We start from the raw sequence: 15,371 nt of genomic DNA on the forward strand, positions 1-15,371 counted from the left end.
TTGGGTAGAACAAGGATAGAACGAAGCGAACGAAATGATAGAGTCGCCACGAAACTAATCGCGTAACACCGATTTGGTGAAATGTTGATGCTTGGAAAAAATGACAAGTGCACACACCAGTGTTTTAGACTATCTTACATAGGTACAAGCTTAGTTGCGCAGTAAAGAGTTACAGTCTGCCAATTTCATGTTTCACTTTTGAATATCCAAATGATAATATCTAAATTTCAGCCACTCAAATTTTTTGAAATTCCACTTTTTTTGCATCAAAAATGGTGTCTGCCGGGCATTTAGCAACGGTCAGAACGTCTGAAAAATTCATATTCTCTAGGTTTCCTAAGCAGATGTAAAAAAATTAAATCTTGCTAAAATAAATGCAAATTCATCATTTTTACCTATGATGTGCGCTGCGCATTAGTGAACGCAACATTTTACTCAGCTGGCAGAGGTGTCGTTCTCTATTCGGGTGAGTCCAAGGAATAATATATTGAAGAATCAGCCTTCCTATTTTTTGTTCTGTCGACGTTGCTAGCTCCCGTACTATAAGGTGCTGTTGATATACCTGCAGGTATATGCCTGTTTTGGTTCGACTTTCCGATGGTGCCAGATCTGCTAAAAACAGTCGCACATTTATTAAGAGTGATCTTGCGAGTAGCTTCTCACACCATTGCTGTTCAACTATGAACCTATTCTGAACCATTCGGAACCAAAACAAAGCTGGTATTTCATTCCCGTACCTGATACGGGAATTCCTGAGATGTTTCCAATGGTACTGTATCAACTGTGTTACCTTCAATAAATATAAAAAAATATTGGATTAAAGCATTTTTGGAATTTGATCTCTGCCCTAATGTCATCTGTCATAATGAGCGGTGTCACCTCTGGAAAATCGAAATTACCTTCAGCTGTGACACTACCCATCTGTGGATCTTTCAAACAGAGTTGTATTCAGCCAAAGTAACCAATTTTCAAATTTCACATACTCTACTATATTTGAACAACAAAGTACTCGAAAACGGCGCATTATGACAAAAAATATGAAAAATACTTTTATTTTACAAAACGTTCAAATATTAGGTCCTTTCGTTTGCACAAAAAGTGTAGCACTTTTCTAAACTCGATTTGATTTACACCAGTGTAGAGGAAGTGTAATTTATCTACACATAGTCAAAAGGAGATGTAGATAAACTACACTGGTGTAAATTCAATCAGCAAACGAATACTAAAATCGAGTGTAGAAATAGGCAACAAGAGTTCGAGCGCAAAAAGGATAGTTTTTACATGTAAATTATCATAAGGAAGTCTAAGGTCGATTTTGCAGAAATCGGTCAATTTTGAAAATTCAAGGTCATCCAGTAGGCGGGTCTGAGAGGGTGAGAGGAGAGTGGGGGAGAGGGTAACGGGTTTGATGATGAGGGGTGTGAGGGTGAGCGGGTTCGAGATTTTGTTTCATACTTTTCTAAACGTCGGGATTCGAACTCGGGACTTTTGTGTTACGTGATAGATAGATAGGTAGGTACCTTAGCGTTGATATTAGAGATACGTCATGCTTTTTAGGGTGGTAATGAGGAGATATGTCGCTAATCAAATAATGTAGAACAGCTGGATGCTTTCATGTTTATTTTTCAAATCATGAGTGAAAGGGTGATGGTGATTCATTGATTGAAACCTTGTGAAAGAAAAATCATTTATTTTATTTACAGTAACATTGATATTTGTTTGATGAAAACAGAGTGATCGCTGAAAAAAATTTAAATCACATAGTCAACAATTTTTCTAACATTGAAATCTTCTTCCTTGGTTCATCATATTCCTCAATCTTGCGTTTATTGAGTGAATAATGACCCCACGGTACAGTGTTGAATGTTCCGGGCACCAAACATCGTTTATCGTCTTCAGGACTTAAAGCTATTTTTTCCTGTGTCAGTGAATACACATGATGTTCCTTCGCCTGAATCAAGTTTTGAGAAATAATTTTATGTTTCCATGTTTCTAAACATTCAATGTAATCATCGAAACATATTCTGTTCTTAACGATTGATTTTTTAATACCCTTAGCTTTCTTGGTGGTACCATAATTTCGACACATGGATTCAATTTCATCAGCTTCATACTCTTCTTCCACCCATCGTTGTTTTTTCACATTCAGATCATCCTTAGAAGTTTTCACAGCATACAGTTTAGATCTGAGACCAACATAATCGGTCATAGGTATTCCATTGTTTTCATCCTTCATCATTCCTGATACCTTTTTATTAACTTGAGGAATACCGTAAGTATTATTCTTGGGATAATCTGAGGTATCAAATCTTTCATAACAGTCAAGTTTCATTCTTTCATAAGGATCTTCAGAGACCTCATAAATGAGAGAATCGGTATCTGTGTATAAGATGGTACAGCCAGCACTGAAAGCTTCATTCATGTAGTGGTAATGGAAGTCATAAATAGTATTTTTAGCCAAATCCAAGATACTCATTCCCACATAAATTGGCTTGTTCAAATAGATCTGCAGCTTTCGCATTTCAACAGCTACAAAGTTCTCATTGAAAATAACAGAGTTCTTGAATTCAGGTTTGGAGATATAAGTTTCCGCCCCATATCGTCCTTTCCATTTTGTTAGGACATTAACCCTTTTCCGAATATTCTCCATCGTTTTTCCTGTAACAATAGAAAAGAATATGTAGATATCTGTATAGGAAATCATATGAATGTAATTTAAATGGATATAACAACTTACCAAAAACAGCGTTGTTCATCAGTTTGAAGAGATTCTTCTCGAACTCATTTTCGGCATTCTTTCTCAGATCTGTATTGAGGTCGATGTAAGACTTGAGCCATGTAGATTGCTTGAACTTGAGCACTCGATGTATTTTTGTTATAATCAATCCATTCTTCAATGCTTGCTTCAGATTTCTGTAGTGGATGATATATTTCTTCTTTTGATGTAACGTGGCCATAAGTTTAGCGTTTTGCTGAGATGCATAACAAGGTGTTTGAGTTTTAGAGTTGTAATGTTCTGGACAGAATGGAAGATCTTTGTGCACATCATGCAATTCTCTAGGATATTCGAGATCGACTTCTAAAATATAACCCTCGGGAGCATCATCAGGAATTTGCAAGACATTTATATTTGTATCGGTCCACGTAAAACCGCCGTATGGTAGACATTGTGACATTGCCCATCCATATTGATTGTTGACATCAAAGTACATGAGGTAATTTTCTGGTTTAGTTGAATCATAGTTTGGTATATACTTGTTGTTCGCATGTGCTCGTCGTTTACCACATACTTGACTAAGGCCGCCCCGAATTCCTCTTTCAACAAACAAAAACATATCAACATCTGCGAGAAGTTCTAATTCCTGTTTTGTATATTTCAACATAGCATCCCACGTATATCCTGGTAAAGTAAAATAATGCGCAGGATCTAATCCATAAGTCTTATGGCAGATCGATCGAAATTGTTCAAATACGTCAGCCAGCAATAGAATGTCAGTTTTCATGTAGAGATCGCTGTATTCGCCCAAATTCTGACATTTGAATTTATTCCACACAAGTTGTGCTCTCTCATATCTTCTTCGTGGACATTTCCTACAATTCAATTTGTTATAGAATGCTTCAATAGGTGGAAGAGAAGTTTCATCGAATCGGTCATAGGAATCGATATAATCATATGGCATTACTCCTTTGTTCGTAAGAAGACTGATATGTTCTTCAGATTCCTCAGGAAATTGTGATTTCAAGTTCGGAAACTCTTCTAAATAGGACGCTAGTTTGTCTAAAGAGCAAGCCATGAATCGGAAACTATCAATGAATCGGAAATTAATGTGATAATCATCATAGTGTTTGGTGAAACTGATATATTTCTCCTTAGTTATCGGTAACAAATCGATTTTCCCTTCCATTCTTGTGGCAATATCTTGTATCAGAAAATTAGCGTCATATCCACTCAGGTTGTGAAATACTACAGGAATCATGTGACTATCCTTATAATTTATATTACACCCCTCATGTGCTGCTCCACGGTAATTCTTTTCGGGGATAAGATGATTATGATCTCTTACTTTTTTATCTTCAGGTTTGAACATTTCTTCACAAATATGACAGTGAGTTGCCTTCCGAAATTCGACTTCCTGTTTTGGCGTCATATCGATGTCGTAGGGACATAAGAAAACTGAGTCAACGTCTCCAGCAAATTGATTCATCTCATCTGCAAACCATTTCATGCAATTGGGACCTCGATGAGAACGATAAAAACTCAGAGAATCATCATATGAACACTTTACATAGTATCCTACAGCTGCAGCTTTATGTTCTTGATAGTTGTTTTTAGTGTTAGTAGGTTTTAGTATGCTCTCCAGATCTGCATAAATAATAAAAGGTACCTTCTCCTTGTTTTTATGATTTTTGAACTTGAGTGTATTGTTTCCTATCTCAGGCATCTTTATAGCTGTTTCATTCATGTTTCCACAATCCTCTGAATGACTTTTTAGTTTTTCTTCAGATCGTAAGTACCGGAGACATCTATCACATATAAATTTCTGTCCATGTTCCTTGCTCAATTGACTCGATACCAGACGAGAGAGATTTTTGATCCATACATAATGGTATCGCACTGGAGTATCATCGTTTGAATAGTGATCTTGTATAAGGAGTAAGTTGATATGTCTATTCATTTTAATTTTTGTTAGGTATGTTGGCAATGTAGTGAAGTTCTTATTTTCCTTTTTCAGAATATAAACATTAATGGATATCTGGTTTTGTTTTTCAAAGTTGGGTATCTGTTTCATTGTCATCGGAAATTGAATACCTTTCAACTTCAAAATTTTGGAATAATGAGGATATTTGGAAAATCGTTGGGGGTCCTTCTCAACAGGGTGTAATGCAGCCATCACAGACCATGCGAAACATGCTTCATCGTCGTTTTTCACATTGATACAAGCCTCTTTCCGTTTTATTTGAGGAGGAATTTCTATGTATGAGCTTCCAAGTTGGGGTGTGAACTTGTTTATATTCACCCCTAGGTTAACAACAATAACCAGAGCCCATCCGCTATCACGTTCTTGGAATTCCTCAAGATGTTTGAGAATTGATATCAAAACATTTATATTGAACCATTCAGTAATATTCGTGTCTCGGTAAATAGGTGTATTGGATGTTGTGAAGTACTTATATTCCTTTTGAATTTTATTGGCTGTCATAATCTGAAACTCTCCACAAAAAACCATATTGACCTTAACAGCTTCATCCTTCTTCAATGCATTCAGAATTCTTCGACGAAATATAGCTTCGCAGTCCATCAAAAAATCCTTAGGCTCCTTATGTTTCAGGTAACTAATCACACCTGTTCTTATTCTCGAGTCGAATGCTGATAATGAATCATTCCAATGGACTCTGTTCCAAGCAGTTTCCTTTCGTCTACTCAGACCTGCACCAATTCGTTGTTGTTGTTTGAATTGTTGTTTCAATGATTTTATAGAACGGATCTGAGCTTCGAGTTGCTGTTTTCCTCCAATTGAAGTACAACCTGGCAATTCCCGATACAGTTTTCTTATTGCTCTCGTACATTCCTTTATACCTTTTATTGCATGCTCATTATCAGATGTAGTGATAAATAAAGTCACAACGACTTTATTAGTCGAAGACAATTCTCTATGTTGAACATTTTAGATACAACTGAAACAAAATATCCATGTCAACATTTTAAATATTCTCAAAATCGGATACAACACACGAAAATAGCCGAAGATTCCCGAACATAGCCGCAGATTTCCGAAAATAGCCAAAGATTACCGAAGATACAAAACGTACACAAAAACGGATATAAAGCGGATACGAAGTGAATATAAATCGAGTACACAACACAGTTAAGCTGTGCAATACAGTTTCAAGCAGCTGAACAGGCAGCTTCAAAACAGCATCAGACAGACAGCTAAGCAGACATCTTCAGCACAGCTCCAGACAGCTTCAACACAGCTCCAGACAGCTAAGCTGACAGCTTCAGCACAGCTCCAGACAGCTTCAACACAGCTCCAGACAGCTAAGCTGGCAGCTGTTATGAAGGGTATAAGCGGATACAAAGTGGATACTTGTGGAATATATGGGAAAGAATTCAGTCTAACAAATAACTTGAGCAGGCATCTAAATGTATATAAAAAATTGACCTCTCTTGTCTTGTATGCAGGAAAAAATCACTAGGAACAATACTTTGAAAAAACACATAATCGAGAAACATGACGCAATTCATGATACTCTGAGAGAAAACTATGAAAAGATCTATTAGAAATATAAGTGTGGTAGACCGCAGGATGTAGAAGATAGTTATCCAAAATCGAATACTAGATGTTCTCATGAAGTTAGTAGTGGTGAATATTTTACCGAAATAAATTATATAGTCGATGAGCTGCGTACACTGCATAGAAAAAATAATATTCTCGTCTGAAAAGTACAATTTTTGTTGGAAGAACTATGAGAGCTTGGTGTCATTTATTATAATGATAGTATAGCAGACTGATAATATGATGTATGTATGAATCATACTTTTCTGATAAATATCAGAACTAATAATTTTATATTTTAATTAATAACATATATCCTAAGCATCCACAAGCAATAACTTATATCAGTCTTCAAGTCAAGTCATTAGTTTGATTTGCTTGCAACAATTTTGTGATTAAAACATAGAGATAAGAAGATTGGTCTCAGAGAAGTCCTTGGACTCAGTAAATCTTCATATAAACTGTCATCTATAATACATATTTATATAAATAAATAATGAGAGATTCAACGGCTTCTCCGGTTTTAAGGATTTACGTAAATTAGATGATAAAATTTTATCTAAAGATTTTTTCTGAATAACAGATACCTACTATTTTCATTTTATCAATAAATCTATCGAGGTCAACCAGGCGGTTCTTTAATAGCCATCGCATGCAACAATTTTCCTACACACACATATATACCTAGTATATAGCAGATGACAGCCCACTTTTCAGATGGGTCTTACAGACATCTCAATACTGATACTTGACCCTCGTAAGAGTTCTCTAGTGTGTTTTCGTTAATCGTCGTCCACCCTTTTATACCGCATAAGCGGAACCTCTATCGAAATCCAGATGAACATAATCTGAATGTTTTATAGCCAGGCGGCCCCTCAGGATTCTAAGACACTACACAGAGGTCTGAGGTTTAGATTATTATCATATAGAAAGATCGATTTTAATTGATAATATGGTAAGATATAATACATTATAATATGTGCATATCAACATGAAATAAGTACTTACGTGGTATGATAGGTTGATGAGTTGGGTGAAAGTTATGGTTTTTTTTAAAGAAGGAACAGTCCCTACGATCAGATTGGGGAACTGAAAAAAAAAAACGTTTATTTAGCCTGTATGAATTCAAGAAGATGTGCTAAGCAATAATGAAAATACCGCATAATTTTCATCCGTTAGTTTATTCTGTTATCAGCAGATCGAATGAATGTATCATGTCTATGTAGAATGAAATATTTCTTAGTCCAAATTTTCTCTTAATCCTGCGATATCTCCGAAATCATACATTATAGGGAAAAACTAAACCAAAAATCACCCCCTTCACTCCCTGTCGATTTACCACCTAATGAATAAGATGACAAAGTTTCAAAATCATATCTAATCATTTTATCACTTCCCCACTATTCAAATTCGACTATAATATTCATATCATAGGATACCCGGAAATGAAAAGAATTATTCTAAGTCCTAATTTTTTCTTCATCCTGCGATATCTCCGAAATCATGCATTTTAGAGAAAAACTAAATCAAAAATCACCCCCTTCACCCCCAGTCGATTAACCACCTAATGAATAAGATGACAAAGTTTCAAAATCATATCTAATCATTTTATCACTTCCCCACTATTCAAATTCGACTATAATATTCATATCATAGGATACCCGGAAATGAAAAGAATTATTCTAAGTCCTAATTTTTTCTTCATCCTGCGATATCACCGAAATCATGCATTTTAGGGAAAACTGAATAAAAAATCACCCCCTTCACCCCCTGTCGATTTACCACCTAATGAATAAGATGACAAAGTTTCAAAATCATATCTAATCATTTTATCACCCCCCACTATTCTAATCCGACTATAATATTCATATCATACGATACCCAGAAGTGAATAAAATTGTTCTTAGCACTGATTTTTTCTTCATCCTGTGATATCGCCGAAATCATGCATTTTAGGAAAAAATAAATCTAAAATCAACATCCCCCTCCCCCCGGATTTAACATCCACTAATAATTATTATTGTAACAGAGTTTCAAATCATCCCAGGTGACCATATCTCATAACAGTTATGAAGCAGAAATGTATTCCGCGCTCCTTGTTTTATATCAGATATATCACACTAAGAGTACAAATACAGAACGCTTATGTAGCAGCTATGCTCCTATGTCCGCCTCAAACAAGGAACACATCTCCTTTCTGAAAGGAGCATAAATAGTTCAAACATGGATCATGCAAATATTTGTTTCATGGGAGATCTATATATATTACCTTCATGTGCTATGTTTATCATGTTTCATTTGTTATTGAAAACGCTTTCAACAAAAAGATGAAAAATTATGGAAATTGCAATAATATTGAACTCGAATTTTGATTTTTCAAATAGTGTGTGTTTATCAATCATTTTTGAAAATAAAATTCAAAAATATCTCGCATCAGTTCGGTGAGGTATGTGAACGAATGAACTCATGTTCAAAAACAATATATTTTCATAAATTTCAGATTACAAAAATTAGAGCACACGTTAATAGAACTAGAAAGAATAAATTACATCATGCAAAATGCTGGGTTCATGATTGTTGTTCTCCAAGATTGATTAGGACATGTCTTTCTGGTCTTTGCACTTTCCTGCATTCCATAAAAAGAATAATCAACAGTTCATTAATCTTTTGGCTTAGGTCAAAAAGTTTTTAGAAGAATTGTGTCCATGCGTTGTGAGAATGAAAAGAATACTATACGCATATTTCATATCTTTCTGAAGAATTTTGATATATATAGGTATATGATTCATTCATTCATTTCTACATATGAGGTACAATACATGCAACACGTGAGGAAATAACCTATATCGAAATTTACACCAAACAGAACATTATTTATTCAAATATGGTTTTTATATGCTGGATATAACAAAAACATAGTCTAATATGTTTTATAGGACTGCTATGAAATATGAGAAGTGATTTATTGACCTACAGTTCGATATCCATCTAACTTTCTTTTCAGTAATTCCCCATTTCACTGGAAAATCACTATGGCACACAAATAACTTATCAAACGTACAATATCTGCACTTCACTTTCAGTAATCCACTATTCAACTGACAAAAGGTCTAAATGATAATAAAAATACATATCGAAACGACAGCAGTATCAATAGCATTTCTCACAATACTCCATATTTGCATAAAGTAAGTCAAGGGGGGCGTGTTCTGTGCATATTTGTTTACGTTTTACAGCGCCCTCGACGGTAGTTAAAACGCTTATGGTGTCATGCTCTGTTCATGATCTCAAAATGATACATGGCAAGTAAAGAACAATGTTACAAATATGTTACGTGGATATCATGGAGCGGGAACATGAAATTTACAAAATGCGGATGTAATTTGGATACGGCACAGGTACATCCCAAATATCGTATCAGACACGTAATGGTTACAGAAAAATAACACATAACAAAGTTCCCTATTTGATCTCCCAAGAAAACATAACAGATATGTTACTGGTCACCTGGGATATTATCTTCCCATTCTACCGTCTCTAAGATAAGATTAACAAAAAATAAATCTCGTCTTACTCACCTAGATATGTTTTTTTTCACGATTTCGTAACAATAGAACGCAACTAATCGAAACCCTGCGAACGAATGAAGAATTGATACAATACTGGCTGTATTTATATTCTCTCAAGCTGCCCTTAGTTTGAACAATGAAAATGATACCTGTTTGAAGACGATTTTGACGCGAATTCATGAAAGAACGATCCATATAAATTCGATATCCTATTTAATTTCGAATTAATTTTAGGTTGTGAGGTATCCTGGAGTAAATCACTGCTCCTTCACAACCATCCGGAAGGTATTTTAATTTTTTTATATTGATTTATTGAGGTTTAATCGGAAAATACTGTTCATTAAAGCTCCAATATTGTAGCCATTGGTATGTGTATATGCGCTGACGGGGTTCAAGTTACAGACAGGTCTGGACAAGAAAGAGTCATGGATAGATCGTGAGCCTTGTACCCGTCAGCGCATACACACATACCAATGACTACAATATTGGAGCTTTAATGAACAGTATTTTCCGATTAAACCTCAATAAATCAATATAAAAAAATTAAAATACCTTCCATATGGTTGTGAAGGAGCAGTGATTTACTCCAGGATACCTCACAACCTAAAATTAATTCGAAATTAAATAGGATATCGAATTTATATGGATCGTTCTTTCATGATTTTTGATTTAGTTTTTCTCTAAAATGCATGATTTCGGAGATATCGCAGGATGAAGAAAAAATTAGGACTTAGAATAATTCTTTTCATTTCCGGGTATCCTATGATATGAATATTATAGTCTAATTTGAATAGTGGGGAAGTGATAAAATGATTAGATATGATTTTGAAACTTTGTCATCTTATTCATTAGGTGGTTAATCGACTGGGGGTGAAGGGGGTGATTTTTGGTTTAGTTTTTCCCTATAATGTATGATTTCGGAGATATCGCAGGATTAAGAGAAAATTTGGACTAAGAAATATTTCATTCTACATAGACATGATACATTCATTCGATCTGCTGATAACAGAATAAACTAACGGATGAAAATTATGCGGTATTTTCATTATTGCTTAGCACATCTTCTTGAATTCATACAGGCTAAATACACGTTTTTTTTTTCAGTTCCCCAATCTGATCGTAGGGACTGTTCCTTCTTTAAAAAAAACCATAACTTTCAATCCCAACTCATCAACCTATCATACCACGTAAGTACTTATTTCATGTTGATATGCACATATTATAATGTATTATATCTTACCATATTATCAATTAAAATCGATCTTTCTATATGATAATAATCTAAACCTCAGACCTCTGTGTAGTGTCTTAGAATCCTGAGGGGCCGCCTGGCTATAAAACATTCAGATTATGTTCATATAGATTTCGATAGAGGTTCCGCTTATGCGGTATAAAAGGGTGGACGACGATTAACGAAAACACACTAGAGAACTCTTACGAGGGTCAAGTATCAGTAGGTATTGAGATGTCTGTAAGACCCATCTGAAAAGTGGGCTGTCATCTGCTATATACTAGGTATATATGTGTAAGTAGGAAAATTGTTGCATGCGATGGCTATTAAAGAACCGCCTGGTTGACCTCGATAGATTTATTGATAAAATGAAAATAGTAGGTATCTGTTATTCAGAAAAAATCTTTAGATAAAATTTTATCATCTAATTTACGTAAATCCTTAAAACCGGAGAAGCCGTTGAATCTCTCATTATTTATTTATATAAATATGTATTATAGATGACAGTTTATATGAAGATTTACTGAGTCCAAGGACTTCTCTGAGACCAATCTTCTTATCTCTATGTTTTAATCACAAAATTGTTGCAAGAAAATCAAACTAATGACTTGACTTGAAGACTGATATAAGTTATTGCATGTGGATGCTTAGGATATATGTTATTAATTAAAATATAAAATTATTAGTTCCGATATTTATCAGAAAAGTATGATTCATACATACATCATATTATCAGTCTGCTATACTATCATTATAATAAATGACACCAAGCTCTCATAGTTCTTCCAACAAAAATTGTACTTTTCAGACGAGAATATTATTTTTTCTATGCAGTGTACGCAGCTCATCGACTATATAATTTATTTCTGTAAAATATTCACCACTACTAACTTCATGAGAACATCTAGTATTCGATTTTGGATAACTATCTTCTACATCCTGCGGTCTACCACACTTATATTTCTAATAGATCTTTTCATAGTTTTCTCTCAGAGTATCATGAATTGCGTCATGTTTCTCGATTATGTGTTTTTTCAAAGTATTGTTCCTAGTGATTTTTTCCTGCATACAAGACAAGAGAGGTCAATTTTTTATATACATTTAGATGCCTGCTCAAGTTATTTGTTAGACTGAACTCTTTCCTATATATTCCACAAGTATCCACTTTGTATCCGCTTATACCCTTCATAACAGCTGCCAGCTTAGCTGTCTGGAGCTGTGTTGAAGCTGTCTGGAGCTGTGCTGAAGCTGTCAGCTTAGCTGTCTGGAGCTGTGTTGAAGCTGTCTGGAGCTGTGCTGAAGATGTCTGCTTAGCTGTCTGTCTGATGCTGTTTTGAAGCTGCCTGTTCAGCTGCTTGAAACTGTATTGCACAGCTTAACTGTGTTGTGTACTCGATTTATATTCACTTCGTATCCGCTTTATATCCGTTTTTGTGTACGTTTTGTATCTTCGGTAATCTTTGGCTATTTTCGGAAATCTGCCGCTATGTTCGGGAATCTTCGTGTGTTGTATCCGATTTTGAGAATATTTAAAATGTTGACATGGATATTTTGTTTCAGTTGTATCTAAAATGTTCAACATAGAGAATTGTCTTCGACTAATAAAGTCGTTAGTGGCTTTATTTATCACTACATCTGATAATGAGCATGCAATAAAAGGTATAAAGGAATGTACGAGAGCAATAAGAAAACTGTATCGGGAATTGCCAGGTTGTACTTCAATTGGAGGAAAACAGCAACTCGAAGCTCAGATCCGTTCTATAAAATCATTGAAACAACAATTCAAACAACAACAACGAATTGGTGCAGGTCTGAGTAGACGAAAGGAAACTGCTTGGAACAGAGTCCATTGGAATGATTCATTATCAGCATTCGACTCGAGAATAAGAACAGGTGTGATTAGTAACCTGAAACATAAGGAGCCTAAGGATTTTTTGATGGACTGCGAAGCTATATTTCGTCGAAGAATTCTGAATGCATTGAAGAAGGATGAAGCTGTTAAGGTCAATATGGTTTTTTGTGGAGATTTTCAGATTATGACAGCCAATAAAATTCAAAAGGAATATAAGTACTTCACAACATCCAATTCACCTATTTACCGAGACACGAATATTACTGAATGGTTCAATATAAATGTTTTGGTATCAATTCTCAAAGATCTTGAGGAATTCCAAGAACGTGATAGCGGATGGGCTCTGGTTATTGTTGTTAACCTAGGGGTGAATATAAACAAGTTCACACCCCAACTTGGAAGCTCATACATAGAACTTCCTCCTCAAATAAAACGGAAAGAGGCTTGTATCAATGTGAAAAACGACGATGAAGCATGTTTCGCATGGTCTGTGATGGCTGCATTACACCCTGTTGAGAAGGACCCCCAACGATTATCCAAATATCCTCATTATTCCAAAATTTTGAAGTTGAAAGGTATTCAATTTCCGATGACAATGAAACAGATACCCAACTTTGAAAAACAAAACCAGATATCCATTAATGTTTAAATTCTGAAAAAGGAAAAGAAGAACTTCACTACATTGCCAACATACCTAAAAAAAATTAAAATGAATAGACATATCAACATACTCCTTATACAAGATCACTATTCAAACGATGATACTCCAGTGCGATACCATTATGTATGGATCAAAAATCTCTCTCGTCTGGTATCGAGTCAATTGAGCAAGGAACATGGACAGAAATTTATATGTGATAGATGTCTCCGGTACTTACGATCTGAAGAAAAACTAAAAAGTCATTCAGAGGATTGTGGAAACATGAATGAAACAGCTATAAAGATGCCTGAGATAGGAAACAATACACTCAAGTTCAAAAATCATAAAAACAAGGAGAAGGTACCTTTTATTATTTATGCAGATCTGGAGAGCATACTAAAACCTACTAACACTAAAAACAACTATCAAGAACATAAAGCTGCAGCTGTAGGATACTATGTAAAGTGTTCATATGATGATTCTCTGAGTTTTTATCGTTCTCATCGAGGTCCCAATTGCATGAAATGGTTTGCAGATGAGATGAATCAATTTGCTGGAGACGTTGACTCAGTTTTCTTATGTCCCTACGACATCGATATGACGCCAAAACAGGAAGTCGAATTTCGGAAGTCAACTCACTGTCATATTTGTGAAGAAATGTTCAAACCTGAAGATAAAAAAGTAAGAGATCATAATCATCTTATCCCCGAAAAGAATTACCGTGGAGCAGCACATGAGGGGTGTAATATAAATTATAAGGATAGTCACATGATTCCTGTAGTATTTCACAACCTGAGTGGATATGACGCTAATTTTCTGATACAAGATATTGCCACAAGAATGGAAGGGAAAATCGATTTGTTACCGATAACTAAGGAGAAATATATCAGTTTCACCAAACACTATGATGATTATCACATTAATTTCCGATTCATTGATAGTTTCCGATTCATGGCTTGCTCTTTAGACAAACTAGCGTCCTATTTAGAAGAGTTTCCGAACTTGAAATCACAATTTCCTGAGGAATCTGAAGAACATATCAGTCTTCTTACGAACAAAGGAGTAATGCCATATGATTATATCGATTCCTATGACCGATTCGATGAAACTTCTCTTCCACCTATTGAAGCATTCTATAACAAATTGGATTGTAGGAAATGTCCACGAAGAAGATATGAGAGAGCACAACTTGTGTGGAATAAATTCAAATGTCAGAATTTGGGCGAATACAGCGATCTCTACATGAAAACTGACATTCTATTGCTGGCTGACGTATTTGAACAATTTCGATCGAGCTGCCATAAGACTTATGGATTAGATCCTGTTCATTATTTTACTTTACCAGGATATACGTGGGATGCTATGTTGAAATATACAAAACAGGAATTAGAACTTCTCACAGATTTCTCAAAATTTGATTCAGGCGAAGGAACATCATGTGTATTCACTGACACAGGAAAAAATAGCTTTAAGTCCTGAAGACGATAAACGATGTTTGGTGCCCGGAACATTCAACACTGTACCGTGGGGTCATTATTCACTCAATAAACGCAAGATTGAGGACCCGCTCACCCTCACACCCCTCATCATCAAACCCGTTACCCTCTCCCCCACTCTCCTCTCACCCTCTCAGACCCGCCTACTGGATGACCTTGACCGATTTCTGCAAAATCGACCTTAGACTTCCTTATGAGAATTTACATGTAAAAACTATCCTTTTTGCGCTCGAACTCTTGTTGCCTATCTACTCACATCAATGAACCCCACACTGGATATCGACATTTGCCAAAATAAACTCACC

This window comes from Coccinella septempunctata, chromosome 4 (assembly GCF_907165205.1).
Source record: "Coccinella septempunctata chromosome 4, icCocSept1.1, whole genome shotgun sequence".
In the NCBI taxonomy this organism is placed as follows: domain Eukaryota; kingdom Metazoa; phylum Arthropoda; class Insecta; order Coleoptera; family Coccinellidae; genus Coccinella; species Coccinella septempunctata.